We start from the raw sequence: 14,004 nt of genomic DNA, 5'->3' as shown, positions 1-14,004 counted from the left end.
CAGAGCAGGGCTCGTTCTTCCTCTGAGAGCTTTAGAGGAGGAGACACTTCTGCAAGTCCTCTTCAGGCAGTGCATTGCCTTACAGGCCACCCTTGGGTGGCCATTGGATGGCACTGTCTCACTTGACATGCCTTTGGATGGCACTGTCTCACCACCCTGTAGGTGTTTTTGGGACTACAGACTGGTACACCTATCCAAAGACTCTCCAGCAATAGCTTTTTCTGCACCAAAATATTTTAGAATATTGTTGTAATATTTCCCCCACTAATAATTAAAATCAGAATTCAGGTTCATTTCTACTAAATTTGCCACTCTCACTTTCTTTTTGAGAATTAAGGTCCTGCAGTCTTGGCATTCCTCCCAGGTCGGGGAGTACTTGGAAAGGTCAGCCCCTGGATGAGAAGACAAGTCTTATATAGTAACTGGAATATTTTTTGGAGTATTTTTTGAGTTTTTCCTGATATAAGTGAATAACTGTGGGGAGGGGGGAAAGCAAAAAAAAAAAGGGTTCTAGAAGTTCTTCTTTGAAAATTATTATTGGAAAGAATCAGTTTTTTGAAGTCAGAAGATATAATTTAAAAAACAAGGAGTTATATTTAAAATATGAAGGAGATCAGATAATAACTTTAATGATCCCTTTTGGAAATAACATCTGTGAATGCATTTCTTTTTCCTTGAGGACAAAGCACACTGACTGATTCTAAATATTGTTATAGTGTCATTCTTTTTCTGTACTTTTTATGTTTCTACACTTCTATTTTTTGCCAGCTTATTTGTGGCATTCTCCTAACCATCATGGTTCTTCCTGACATCCATATTAACTTGGTTTTCTGGGGGCTTTGTTTTTTTGCTTTTGATGTCAGTGCTTAGAAATTGGATGAGTCAACTATAATATATTTAAACATTGCAAGGAAAAAAATAAGACTTATATTTTGATATTTCATGAGCCACCCAAGATATGTTTTCAAATAATGTCCTTTTTGTTATACTGCATGTACCCTTGTGTGTAAATTCTCAAAACTGCAGACTACACACACATAAATAAAGCACCTTCAAAGATTTCCGTCCCAGATTCTTTTCTCCATTAAATAAATTATTTGTCCCAAATCTTCTTTAATATTTTATGCCTGAACTCTTTTATGGATAGCTATGGTGTTAACTCAAAACAGAGGTTTGTTTTCTGAACAATTTCAAGCCAATTTTGATTTGTTGGTGTCTGCAACTATTACAGACTGCTTCTTTTAGCTTTCTGTACATTTTTTTTATCCCGAGGTTAGTTTGGAGCATGTTCCCTCTTGGGTTCCACAATGGGTTGCACTGGATCTGGATCTGCCTCCTCCTGGAAAGACTTAACCCAGAAAGGAACAGCTATGAATTCCAGCCATGGAATATCATGAACTCAAGCAACAAAAGTCAGAGGCAGAATTTCCAGCAGCCTCCTCCAAGAGCCTCAGCCTTTGTTGCCCTTCAGTTTAATGTCACTGTATCAGTCTTGCTGCCATGAAGACTGACAGTCCACAAAACCTTTCTGTTTATCCCTGCTGATTTTGTAGAACTTTTCAATTCTTCTCTAAATCTCCTGGTTATTCAAGTGTAATAGTGAGTAATTTACTCAAATGTGTAAATAAGTGAAAAAGAATTATTAATTCTAGCACATCCTAAATTTTCTTTAGCTGCTTTTTGTAGCATTCTAAGATGTTCAGCAAGCTTCTGCCGAACTGACTGGGACATTGCCTGTTGAGTGTTCACCTGCTTTCAGGACATCTTGGACACAATTTTTTCCTAAAAGATAAATATGTCAGATAGTGTAATTTTCTCCTAATATCTCAAAATACAAAGGTTTTTGTGTGTCTGACAGGGTTCTTCTAGACATTAATCATCGTTCTAATCATACTGTCCAACACTTCCCAGCCCACAGACAGCTGTGGCAAATGGCACAGCTAGTGCCTAGGCAAATCCCTCCAAATCGTTTTAACGTAACAGAAGTAATTAACTCTATTAGCATGGCTGGATCAGTCTACACTTAGAACTAATCAACCTAATTGTCATGCTAAGAGAATTAAAACCCTTTAGATGAAAAAGAAAGCATCTGGGTTGGTAATTTGGGGAAAAAACCCCAACTGGTTAGGTAAAAAATACGTTGAGACAGAGTTTAATAAATCTTGTAATAAACCCCCGAAGAATTTAAAGCAAATAAAAATTTTCTGACTTGTTTTAAATCATGAAGAAATTTTTCAAAAGATATTAAAATTATCCTACTAATGCCATTTAAACAGCAAGAAAATATGTTTATTTCAAATTTATGAGTCCACAGCTCTTCATTTAAAACAATTCATAAAGTGTTCAGTATCAAATGAACAAAGATTCAAATTCCATCCCAGTGAACAATCCCTGCAAATGAAACAATACCTGAGTGCCCAGTTCTGAGGTATGTAGCATTCCCTTAAAGCCATAATTAGATTTTGGTACAGCCATGAAGTGGTGAAAGCTGAGCAGGCCCAGAAGAATGGAAAGTGGATTTTTAAGTGAACAAGATCTTCCTGGGACAGTCCCAGGAAGACATTTAGCACTAAGTTTTGTGCTATCAGATAGGTCAAACTTTTACCCCAGCAAATTCACATTCTGGGAATTCCATTCCCACATTTTGGGAGGAAGTCTTTTTAGACTGTCTTACAGTCTACACAACGTCTGCTGAATAAAAAGAGGGGGACAACAGGCTCAAGCAATGTCTTGCTGATAGTTCAAGCTCTCTACGGTTTGGGACCAACTCCCACTGTCTTGGAACACAGGCCTGAGTCAGAGCAAACACCGTGCACAGGTTTCTACTACTGAGACAGAACCCAAACAGGCTCTTTCCATGCTCTTCCAACACTAGAATTTATACCCGTTAATACTCATATTCATCTACATGCCAAGCATCAATGAAACTCATTTCCCCGGTTCTATTCGCATTATTTCAGAACATCTAAATTGACAAAACAGCTCTAAAAATGACAGTATATTTGGCCTAGGAGGGTAATGTGTAGAACCCATGGGAGGCTCAGTGTTGGTCAGTTTGTGCCTTGGCTTCAAGGCCAAAGAGTGATCCCTGGCTCTATTTTATTTAGTAAAATAGATGAGCCATGGCTATTTTGCTTCTTTTTCAAAAATTTACACATCTGATACCTTTTCTGTTCAGAGCCACTTCTAAAATCCTCACTTTTTTTGCTCATCTTGCATAGAAGAGTGAATGTAAGGAAAAGATGCACACCTGGTAATCTTGCTGCACTAAAATAAAATGTTACAAATTCCGGTAAAATATTGCACTTGACAGCTTTATGTTTCCATGCTTATTAAACTTTGCATTCAGAATTCCACTATCAGGTTTCTGGCAGTTCTGCTCCACCAACTCACCTGCCACACATCATCTGAAAGCTAAGAGACTTTTCAGGAAGGTTTCAGAAAAATGGATATCAGGGAAAAAACAAAGTGACAGCCATGGATAAGGACCACTGCAGAGTCCACAAATCCAGGAATACAATGGTCACATAGAAGAATAAAGAGAAAGTATGTTTTTTAAATGAACACTGGAAGGCATTAAAATTTTTGAAATGTTTTCTTCTTTATTATAAACCACTGGAAAAGCAATTAAAAATATTTTTGATGTAACAGTCTTTCCCCCTAAATTTTGTATCATTCTCCTTCATTTGCAACAGAAAGTTGAAAGTTGAAAAAGAAAGTGAAATGAGAGAAAAGATAAAAGAGAAAAATAAAGAAAATCAGGCAAATACCCTAAAAATAAAATTTAAGAATTGCTGCAGGAATTTCACATTCTTTCAAATCTCACAGTTTAGACATGTCCTTTTATTTCCTTCTTCTGACCAATTCATTGAACCAATTCAGACCACAGACTGGAAAAGAAAAAAAAAAAAAAGCCTACTTAGTAATAGAGTAAAGATTTCAAAAATTCCATCTCTAAACCAAACTCAAGCTCATATATCAGACAAGAGAAAGAAGAATTTATTTTGTTGTCTTCTCACTAACTAACAGATTATATCACTTTCATCTTACTGAAAAGTTCTTCATGTCAGAGACACCTTCAGTAATACATCAACATATTAAGACTTCACTGACTATGAGGCAAGAAGGTAAAATGAGGCTCCTAGAAAAAACATAAAGCTGAAGGAACAGCCATGGTATGCTATTAACTCCAGTCTTCATCTCTTCAGGCATGCTTAATTACCCTGATGTCAGGAAGCATTATTTGCCTCCTTTCCCTTTGCCTTTCAAATCATCTATGTCTGGTACACTTCATTATTTACTTTAGTTACAATTATAGTTTTTAGAAACCTTGTTTGCATACCTTCCTCTTTGCTGACTTTAATAGTTTGAGATTTTATAAATTGGAGACAAAGTGAAAAGGCATGTAGGTAATATACATGAATATATATGTCTAATGAAAGGGAAATCAGTAAGATCACTTAAATAGGATTTAGTAAGACGTGATTCAGATGGAGCAAATGATATGAGAATGTACTACATTCAGTTTGAAGTAGCAGTCATCCAAACTCACTATGCTGTAATAGGCAAGTCACATAGAATAAATTAACAAACATCAAATACAGCTCTCCTCACATCAAAAATCATTGGCTGAATTAACATCAGGCTACTGCAGGAAGGACAAGAATCATCCAGCTGGCTCTTGAATTATACAAAGATGCATTATCACCTCATTATGACTGTGAAATAATAACTGAGAAGAGCTAATTTCGAGTAACAATACATAAATATTCAAATTTCATTTGTATGTCCCTAAAGTAGTGATGAGGAAGAGGTAGGAGAGATTGGATTCTATTGAAAAATATTAAAATGAAGAAAACTTAAATTTACCTCTTGAAATTGTCTTGAAGTACATATCACATGTTCCATAAAAACAAAAATATTTTCATCTCCATAGAGTAGTGTTTTAGATAAAATTATGTGAAGAGAGAACCGAGAGAAACTACTCATGAACATCTGCTCAAGCAAAAGAATCTTTGTTCCAATATTCTTTAGGATTAAATTTATTCACACAATATGAATCATGATTTTTGGTCAGGAGACTCTCTCTTGTAAAAGAAAATGTCAGAAATGTTTGTTCTAGCCTCAGTTTGCATTGGTATTTGTGTTTCTAGTCTTTTTTCCCAATGTAATGAAGCAGAGAGCAGAAATAACACAATGTCAATTAAGTTCCGCACAGCATAAAGAACAAATTACTATGTACACATTTAAAAAGTGATCTGTGAGAGAGGCATTACATGAACGAATGCCAGGCTAAGCTCTACAGGCACAAACCATACCTTGAATCAAGATGATAAACAAATGTATCACCAAAGCTTAATCACTAATTATTTGTGACTGCAAAACGTGATTTTGTTTGTCAGGCTAACTGCTGTGAGTCATTCGCTTGCTCTGAGTGGAAGAACATGATCAAGGCATTGATTCTTAACTTAAGCCAGTATATTCCAAAGTCGGTGGAATTATATCACCAAAGTATGTGGGGAGTTGGTCCATGTGATACTTTGTTACAATTTTATTATAAATTCTAAATTTGTGCCCTCAATTTGTGTAAATTGATTGAATCTTTAGGACTGTATTGCAGCACAAGGCAACATAGCTGTTTTTCTCATAGAAATTCAAACTTATCAAGAAAAAGAAAATCAAATCCATACAAAAGTCATGGATCAAGCTGTAACCCAAAAGGCAGAAATCTATAAAGTGGTCTGTGTGCCTGTCTATGTGAAGGCCACAAAAAAACTTGGTGGTTCACGCTCATGTCATTGTCTTGAGTCAGAGATGTAGCTGAGCTCTGAATATTCCAATATTCACCCAGGGCTATCACAGTAGGGTTCCTTTTGAAGGCAGAGAAGAAATCAAGCACAGACAAGGATGACTATTTGTGAGGTCTGTCTGACAAGATCTGCATATCCCCTGGTGGAGCTCTGCAGACTGCAGTGGTGTACCAGAACTGCGCAGATACAAGTGGGTCATGACTTTTTCGTCCAGCAGAGTGTGTAGCACAGGGCAGCAGTAATGCAGCAGTGCTGAGTGTTCATCCCTGGCCCAGGAGCACTGCAGAGTGGGGTAAGTGCTGTCACAATTAGCTACAAAGCCATTGGAGATTACTTCTGATGTCAGAAGGTGTTGCCTTCCTATTTCTAACGGCAAAATGCCAAGAGTGCATGACATGGAGAACTGCAGCCCCTTCAGGGACTAGGTCAAAATACACCCCAGTGTCCCAGCGTGCGGTGAGGTGGGAAGGCAGTGATATTTCCTGTCAAACCAAAAGCTTTTCTATTACTCTGGTTGATGACATAGTGCTTAGACCAATTTCTGTGGGAAACTCAAATATTTTGTTTTGACTTGCTCTCTTTCTGATGGACCTTTGGGCATGAACAGTGGCTTTAGCACAAGTCCGACTTATAGTAAATGATGTAGATCAGAAATAAAGTTATTGCATCTTTCAGTTTCTCTGGGAACAGCCTAGGTTTTCATTCTCTAACTTATTTTTCAGTCACATGAGAGAAATAGAGCAGTTTAAATGAGTGCTGAGATGTTTTAACCCACCAGGGTCCTCAAGGGAGTTGAAGAGAGGCACTGAAACACACACAACAGTCCAGCTCTCAACTTGTTGAAACACTGCAGGCTAAGTCTGTCTAAGTGGCATGTCATTCTGCTTGACTCATCAGATGACACTGCCAGACTTTGCTAAAAACAATGGGAGTTAAAGCACAGCATGTGTTTAGAGCAAACAGGCCAGCTTCACAATTAACATGAAGCCCAGTAGAGTCTGTCACTGGTAAAATGCACATATACTGATTAAAAATGGAAAAAGGGTTGATTCAAATATCTGAATTGAAAATTAAAATTTGAGTCAATTTTTTGTGTCAAGATTTTTTTTCCTTCACCAAATTGCAATAAAAATACCTGTTGAAACATAATAACACACAAAAGCTCATCTGTTCAGTGATTCTTATGAAGGGCAGATAGTTGTACTGATTTGTTTTGGGACAGCCACAGACATAAAATATTCTACTGCAGATGATCTTAACATCTGTTTTTATATTTTTTACCCCACAGTTCTAGCAGGCAGCGATGTGTAGAATTGCCTAAAAGTTTTCTATGGAAATGTTTTCTAAGTATGGGTTTTGCATAATGCAAAATTCCTCTTTCATACAATATGGATAGAGGGCCTTACATTTAATAATAATAACACAGAACATGAAAGGACTTGTTAATTGAATTTATTGTAGAGCTATTTTCTTATATAAATCTACTTAATTTCAAAATGTGTAAATCCAAGCTGTGTTGTTACATGTTTGTTGACTCACTTTATTTTCATTAATTTACTGGATTGAAAAATCTCTGAGGCATCCAATGGAAGAGATGAGAATAAAAAAAAATTAAACTCTTGTCATTTATAGCATTGTACTGAGCTGTTTTGTAATGACAAAAGCACCATAGTTTTTCTCAGAACAAAAATTAATATTTGTTTATGATAACTTTTATGAGAGCAAAACATAATATTTTTCCTCCAAAAAAACAAGACCTTTTGAAAATTCCACTAGTAACTTTGGTATCAAATTTCTCTTGGCTTTTGGACCTTACCCTCCACATTATGTCTTCCTGACCTTATCAACTCTGTCTGCCATTTGTAACTTCCAAATTTCCAATTTACAAATGTGTGTCCTAACTATATAAAAATAATGAAAGAATTTTCTAGGAAATGCCTGTTAATTTCTCAAGATCACTCAAAGTATATTTATGAGTTGGATCAAGTTAATATTTTGGAGCTGTTCCCTGTATTTATAAAGGCACTTGTATTCATTCAAAATACTATGAGTGTATGTAATCCCAATATGGAAAACTGTCCAATTGAACAAAAACAATTCTGAAAGAAAATTGGAAATTTTAATTGGCTATTCTAAGACTTGTATCTTCCTGCACATATATTTATATACAACACTTTCCCTTTTGAAAAAAAGGGGCTCTTTATTTCAGCTCATATTTATTCCATATTAAATATAAATACTGTTTCATTTAATGATATTTGGAGATGATGTGCATCAACAACTCGCAGCCCAGAAGAGCAAATGTGCCCTGGGCTGCATCAAAAGCAGAGTGGCCAGCAGGTTGAGGGAGGTGATTCTCCCCCTTTGCTCTCCTGAGACCCCATTCGGAGTGCTTCATCCAAAGCTGGGGTCCCCAGCATAAGAGGGATGTGGACCTGTTAGAATGAGTCCAGAGGAGGACCACTAAGTTAATCACAGAGTTGGTGCACCTCTCCTATGAAGACAGGCTGAGACAGGTGAAGTTGTTCAGCCAGGAAAAGAAAAGGTTCTGGGCAGGCTTTACAGCAAAAAAACCCACCCCAAACAACAAAAATTTTAAAATGCAGATAACTTTTTCCATCTCCCTTCTGAAGAATATTGGTTGAAATTACTGCCATCAGCACTACTTTATGATAATTACCAATTCATGCTGAGACAGTCTTCTGGCATAGAACATTTCAGTACAAATGGCTCAATTTTAGAAAAGACCTATCCTACTGAAAAGGATCTTTCTCAAGTAATGAGTGAGCAATCAGACTAGGCAGTGCTAGCTACTCTGCTAATAATATGATCAAGAGTATTATAACTAAAAGAAGTCTAGAAAAGCAGATTTGCTTTACTGAGGTAAATTAAACTCACGATTCTGTTGTCGTATTGCAATGGTGTGTTGTAATGTTTCTCAGAACTTGTAGTGGCTTCCTCAACAAAAAAGGTTTAAGAAAGAATTTGGTTTGAAATACCTTTAAAATAGTTACTCTTTTGAGGAAATGTTTGGACCAGGAAGAACAGATCAACAAATTATTCTACTGCTTTAATTTGAAGTAATTCCATGTGTGTTCAGGTTTATTGCCTGCTATTGGACACTTGATGCAAAGCAGACAATGTACTCCTTTCAACCAGGCTTTCTGTAGAAGCAGTTCTAATAATACCATGATCTTCATAAAGAAATATATGATTTTCACTGTAAAAAGTAAGATTTGAAATTTACATATGAAGAACATGAGACAAAAACTTCCAAAACATAAACACTTGGACAGAACTATTTTTACTACTTTAGTATATTTCCACATATTGAAATGCTATCAGAAGGCTAATGGCATGAGGGGTGAAAGTTGACACTTGAATTCCCTTGTCTGCTTTGCTACCAGGCCTCTTGTGCCAACTCTGAGCACAATCTAGAGCAGAAAAAATAATTAAAAAAAATAGGAAAACAGTCTTTTGTCAGAGTAGTGGAGCAGTAGTAAAGAATGTAAAGAGCTACAGAGGAATAACCCTGGGATTTAATAAAATACTCTTTTGCACTCTTCAGTGTACTATAGTGGAATGTGGTCAGTCTTGCAGCAACTCATGACCAAAGAAGTGGAGGTTATTTTCTAATTTGAATTATTCAGTGTGCCACAGGGAAATGCAATTATTAACTTCCCTCATCTCTCCCTGTAGCATACTCAGGTCAGTCTCTTTGCCTCTCTCATTTTGTACAACCATGTCCCAGTGGTGCTTTTCTTGGCTTTTATGTAAAGCAGCAGCTGACTGAGAGGTCACGAATCCTCATGATTTTTCCTTCAGTGGCAGCCCTACTTAATTTTGGCTGAAATCGGTGGAAAAACTCTTGCTTACTTCAACAGGATCAGGGTTCATCCTAGTTGAAACATCAAAACTTATTTCAGAGCACAAAAGAGGTGAAGAGATAGTGGCAGATGGTGGGAATGAGCCTGCCTAATCCCACTTTGGTACATTTATCAGGAATAATGCATAATGTAAGGTTTTCACATAATTTAAAGAGGAATTCATATTAAATACTTGAAGAAAACTTACTATTGCTAGTATTTTTCATAGCAAATTGACATTTTGCTATCTATGAAGCATATGTGCATGATTTTTGCCCCAAAATATGAACTTATTTATGAAGAAGAACATTTCATAACACATCTCAGTAGTGAATGCAAAACTAGGGCTGGGCTTCTTTTACAGCAAATTTCTTGAGTTCCTGGAATTAGATCGCTATAAAAATTATACAGGTATAAATCTCATAGGCTGAAGTCAGGCAGGAATTTGCTCATGCTTGTGAACTGTGAGGAAGGATCATCTTTCAAGATATGTTGTCCTGTTTCTCTCTGCTGTTTTATTTTAGTAACCATTCAGGTCCTGGGCAACAGGAAAAAAAATCCATGAAGCTGCGGCAGTTCAATGGATAAGAAAGAAAGGGTTCAGCAGACTGTAAAAGGTTTTTCCTTTACTGTTGAGGAAGAGTCCTTCCTTCCTGAGTCTGGCTGGAGAAGTCTCCTGCATCACAAGTCTCCAGTGTGGTGAGTGCTGTACACCTTAGAGATGTCTGAAGGCACTTTCCACAAAAAAAGAGGATTGTCCAAAGAATTTTAATGAGAGCAAAGTGTCTTCTGGAGCACCCTCTGAGCAGGCAGTGAGTGAGGAGATCCCACTGATGCAGAACACATGGTTTGCAGCTGACCAAGCTGGCACAGGCAGTTTCTGAGGCTGCTCACTGCTGGAGATGGGCATGCAAAAAGAGCAGCAGTGTGGGCTTGGGGGCTCTCACAGCTCCTGACATTTTCGAGGATTTGGTTCAGGTCATTCTAATCTAGTACAGTGTCATGACGTCTGTGTTGCTTTTAAGAACAAGTGTTTGAATCTGATATAGGCCATGCCCTGCGTTTAAGTGTCTCTGTTGGCCAAGGCCACTGGGGCATTTCAGAAAAGCCAAGACGAGAGCAGCATGCAGGAAGAGTGGGGTCCTGGGACTGGTTACATGCTCTTTCCTCAGGTAATACAATGTCTCAGGCACTCCTTGGGAGACTCTGGCAGCTGGACTCACACAGATAAGCTTACAACTATTTTAAGGATACTTTTGCAGAGTCCCTGTGATCATCAAAACAGTATTTAAAACTGATAGCTCCTAGGCTGTGTCTGAACTATTGGGCATAGAATTAGCATAACCAAGCTATTTCCATTGTGCCATTTTCCAGCAGAAGATTAGCAAGATTAGTGGCAAAATTTGCACTTCTCCCTGTTGTTTACTGATGTCTGTGACTGTTGGGCAATGCAGTAACACATCTGCTAAAGAAATGGAAAACATTCAAGTGCTATCAACTTCGTGAGCAATGCCATATGGGTTATATTTGCTCAACTGGCTTGTACTCAGCTTGTCATTACTGTTAAGCATTTTGCACAGAACATGATATAAACGTCACTCAGACTAGCCGGATTTTAAAGGTAATAAGGAAAACAACTTTGTATTAATAAATCATAATAATTCAGTGTGTGCAATCAGATACATTTTTTTTCTAGCTACCAATAACAGTATTCTGTAAGCACCAATAAAGCCACCGATCCCACTCACTTCATGCAGAGAAAATGTAGACATTTCCAGCACCATAATGCTTCTGAGTGCCTTGTGAGATGGAGATTATTTATGCCTGCAAGTGGTTACTCAGGCATTAGCCCAAAGGAAGTGACATTTCATTGTTCTGCATGCTAAACACAACTGGCAATATTCACACTTCTTCAAAGGAATAAACATAAAACTGGTTCTGGAAAAAAAAAATCTTTGGGAGAACTTGTGAATTCTGTTAGTAGCTTGTGGTATAGACATTGCTCATCATTCTGATAATTGGTTCTGACAGGACTTTCTGAATTAGGAAAAAAAGATATAAACATGCAATTTAGTAAATGGTGGGAATTTAAGTAATAAACTTCGAAAAAAACCTGACTAGTTTGTTTAAGATGTGCAGTGTCAGGAAAAAAGCTCACAAGAAGTGTCAGGAAAAAAGCTCACAAAAAGGCTGCGAAACATTATATCTAAAAGACAGAAATAAATCACTTAAATGTAGGTCACATTGCAGCAAAATGCATAATCAAAGTAATGCATTATTTAGTGATTTTTTAGACTACATTTCTAAAAAAATAAATACATTGTATTAAATAAAATAAAAAAAAGGAGTTATTTCGGGGGTTTTTTTTGTTTCTTTTGGGGTTGGAAGGTCTTGCATTTAGAACATGCAAACATGCTTTGTAACAACATGCAGGAAAAAAATACAAGTAAAATGAATTTAACAATCCCCATCTCAACCATAAACATTCAAAGGTAAAATCTCCTAGAAATTACACAGAAATTTATTAGAAATATATGTAGTTGGTGAGAGTGTGTTGTTTTGTGGGTTTTTTTTCTGAAGAAAGAGGAGGATTTTATATTTGAAGAGAACATTTCAAAACTTGCTTCATTTCTCACAGACACTCTGAAAGTGTTTTGGCTTTATTTGGCTTTTTTTTTGTTTTTAAGAAACACTTGGCATGTGAATCAATTGACCATGTATTTTGTGCCTTTTGAATGCCCTGTCGTATCTCAGTTGCTCAGCACCATGTAGCAGTCTCTAACACCTGTTATAGATTTCTCCCCTCCTCTCCAAGGATGGATCTGATGCCCAGATCCATCTGGGCAGCCTGGATTGCAAAAGAGCTGTAGGAAGGTAAGAGCTGTCGCAAGGATAGAGCCATTGAGATAGGAGTATCTATATCTTGAGCAGACAGATGCACTCATCTACTGAGCACTGATAGGAAGTAAACAAGATGAAAAATGGAAAACACAAAATTCTCTTTATTTACCTGAATATAGTCTTGGCAATATTAGGAAAAGAACCCATAAGGAAAGGCTTCTCATTCTATAAACTGTAATGGATTCTGTGATGACAAGAACCAAATCTGCTGTTTTAAGATAAAAACACGAGCTTGGAAAAATGCAGCAGGGGAACAGAGTTTGCAGTCATCTGGAGTGTACACATAAAGGTCTGGTTCATGACTCAAAACCCATGCACATTCTTTACAGCAGTTCATTTATTTATGAAAATAATGCACCATGCAATTAATCCAAAGAGGATTTCCTAAATACCACTCTTCACAGATTTCACTTGGGTAAAGCCAGTGCCAAACATGGGATATTTTGTTCATTTAGCCTTTACAGCAGAAAATTTTAAGGCACTGTCCCCGATTTGCATGGAATAGCAGAAACACTCAGAATTTGACAGAATTTCTAAAACCAGCTGTAACATGTAGCCCACATATATAACTGGTATGAAGGACAAGTTTAAAAAGCTATGGAATCATTCTGCAATCTTATTAAATCAGTACAATTGGGACATATGCAGCATAGCCATCCTGTGTCTTGAGAGCTCAGCTGATTGTTGCAGACCCTGCAGAGGCCTCCATGGACAGCCCTGAGAGAACTACCTGCCAGGTATGAGCAATGGATTGAAGTTTTGCTACCTGGGGTTCACCTAAACTGAAAATTTGTCAGAAGAATATAAAAGGTAGGAAAGAAAATTGGAAAATTATTAATATAGCAGCTTTTAGATAGCTAAACAGATGCAACTATTTCTATAAAAGACCATAACTACAGATTAGAAGACATATTGTAAGACATATATTTACCATTCAGAATAGAACCACTATTTTAAAATTAGGAATTCTACGTCAGATATTGTTGTCAGGATTTCTAACACAATAAAACTCCTTTGAGAACTGTTTTCATCAGTAAAAAAAAAAAAAAAAAAAAAAAAAAAAAAAAAAAAAAAAACCACATTGAAAGAAACCCATATATATAGGTTAAGAGCCCTAACATGCCCTGATCTGTTAGAAATCACATTGCTTTTTATTTATCCTGTTTAAAATTCCAAGTGCTTTTGTATTCCATTAACAGCCAACATTGTTATAAATTTGGCTGAATACTCTAGGCAGTAGACAAATTTTCCTAAGGTGGAAAAGACATGTTTAGGTTTTCTTCTACTGATATTCTCACTATTTGACAATTATGGTCTTTCAACCTAATTATTTGGAGTAATTTTCTGTATTTCTACGTTTTCTTATCTGGGAAATCCTTTATGTGGTTGCCTTCCATGGATTCCACTAGAGTTTTGTATTTGATAAA

This window comes from Onychostruthus taczanowskii, unplaced genomic scaffold, assembly GCF_017590055.1.
Source record: "Onychostruthus taczanowskii isolate IOZ18803 unplaced genomic scaffold, ASM1759005v1 scaffold8, whole genome shotgun sequence".
In the NCBI taxonomy this organism is placed as follows: domain Eukaryota; kingdom Metazoa; phylum Chordata; class Aves; order Passeriformes; family Passeridae; genus Onychostruthus; species Onychostruthus taczanowskii.
Note: the sequence above shows the minus strand (reverse complement) of the source record.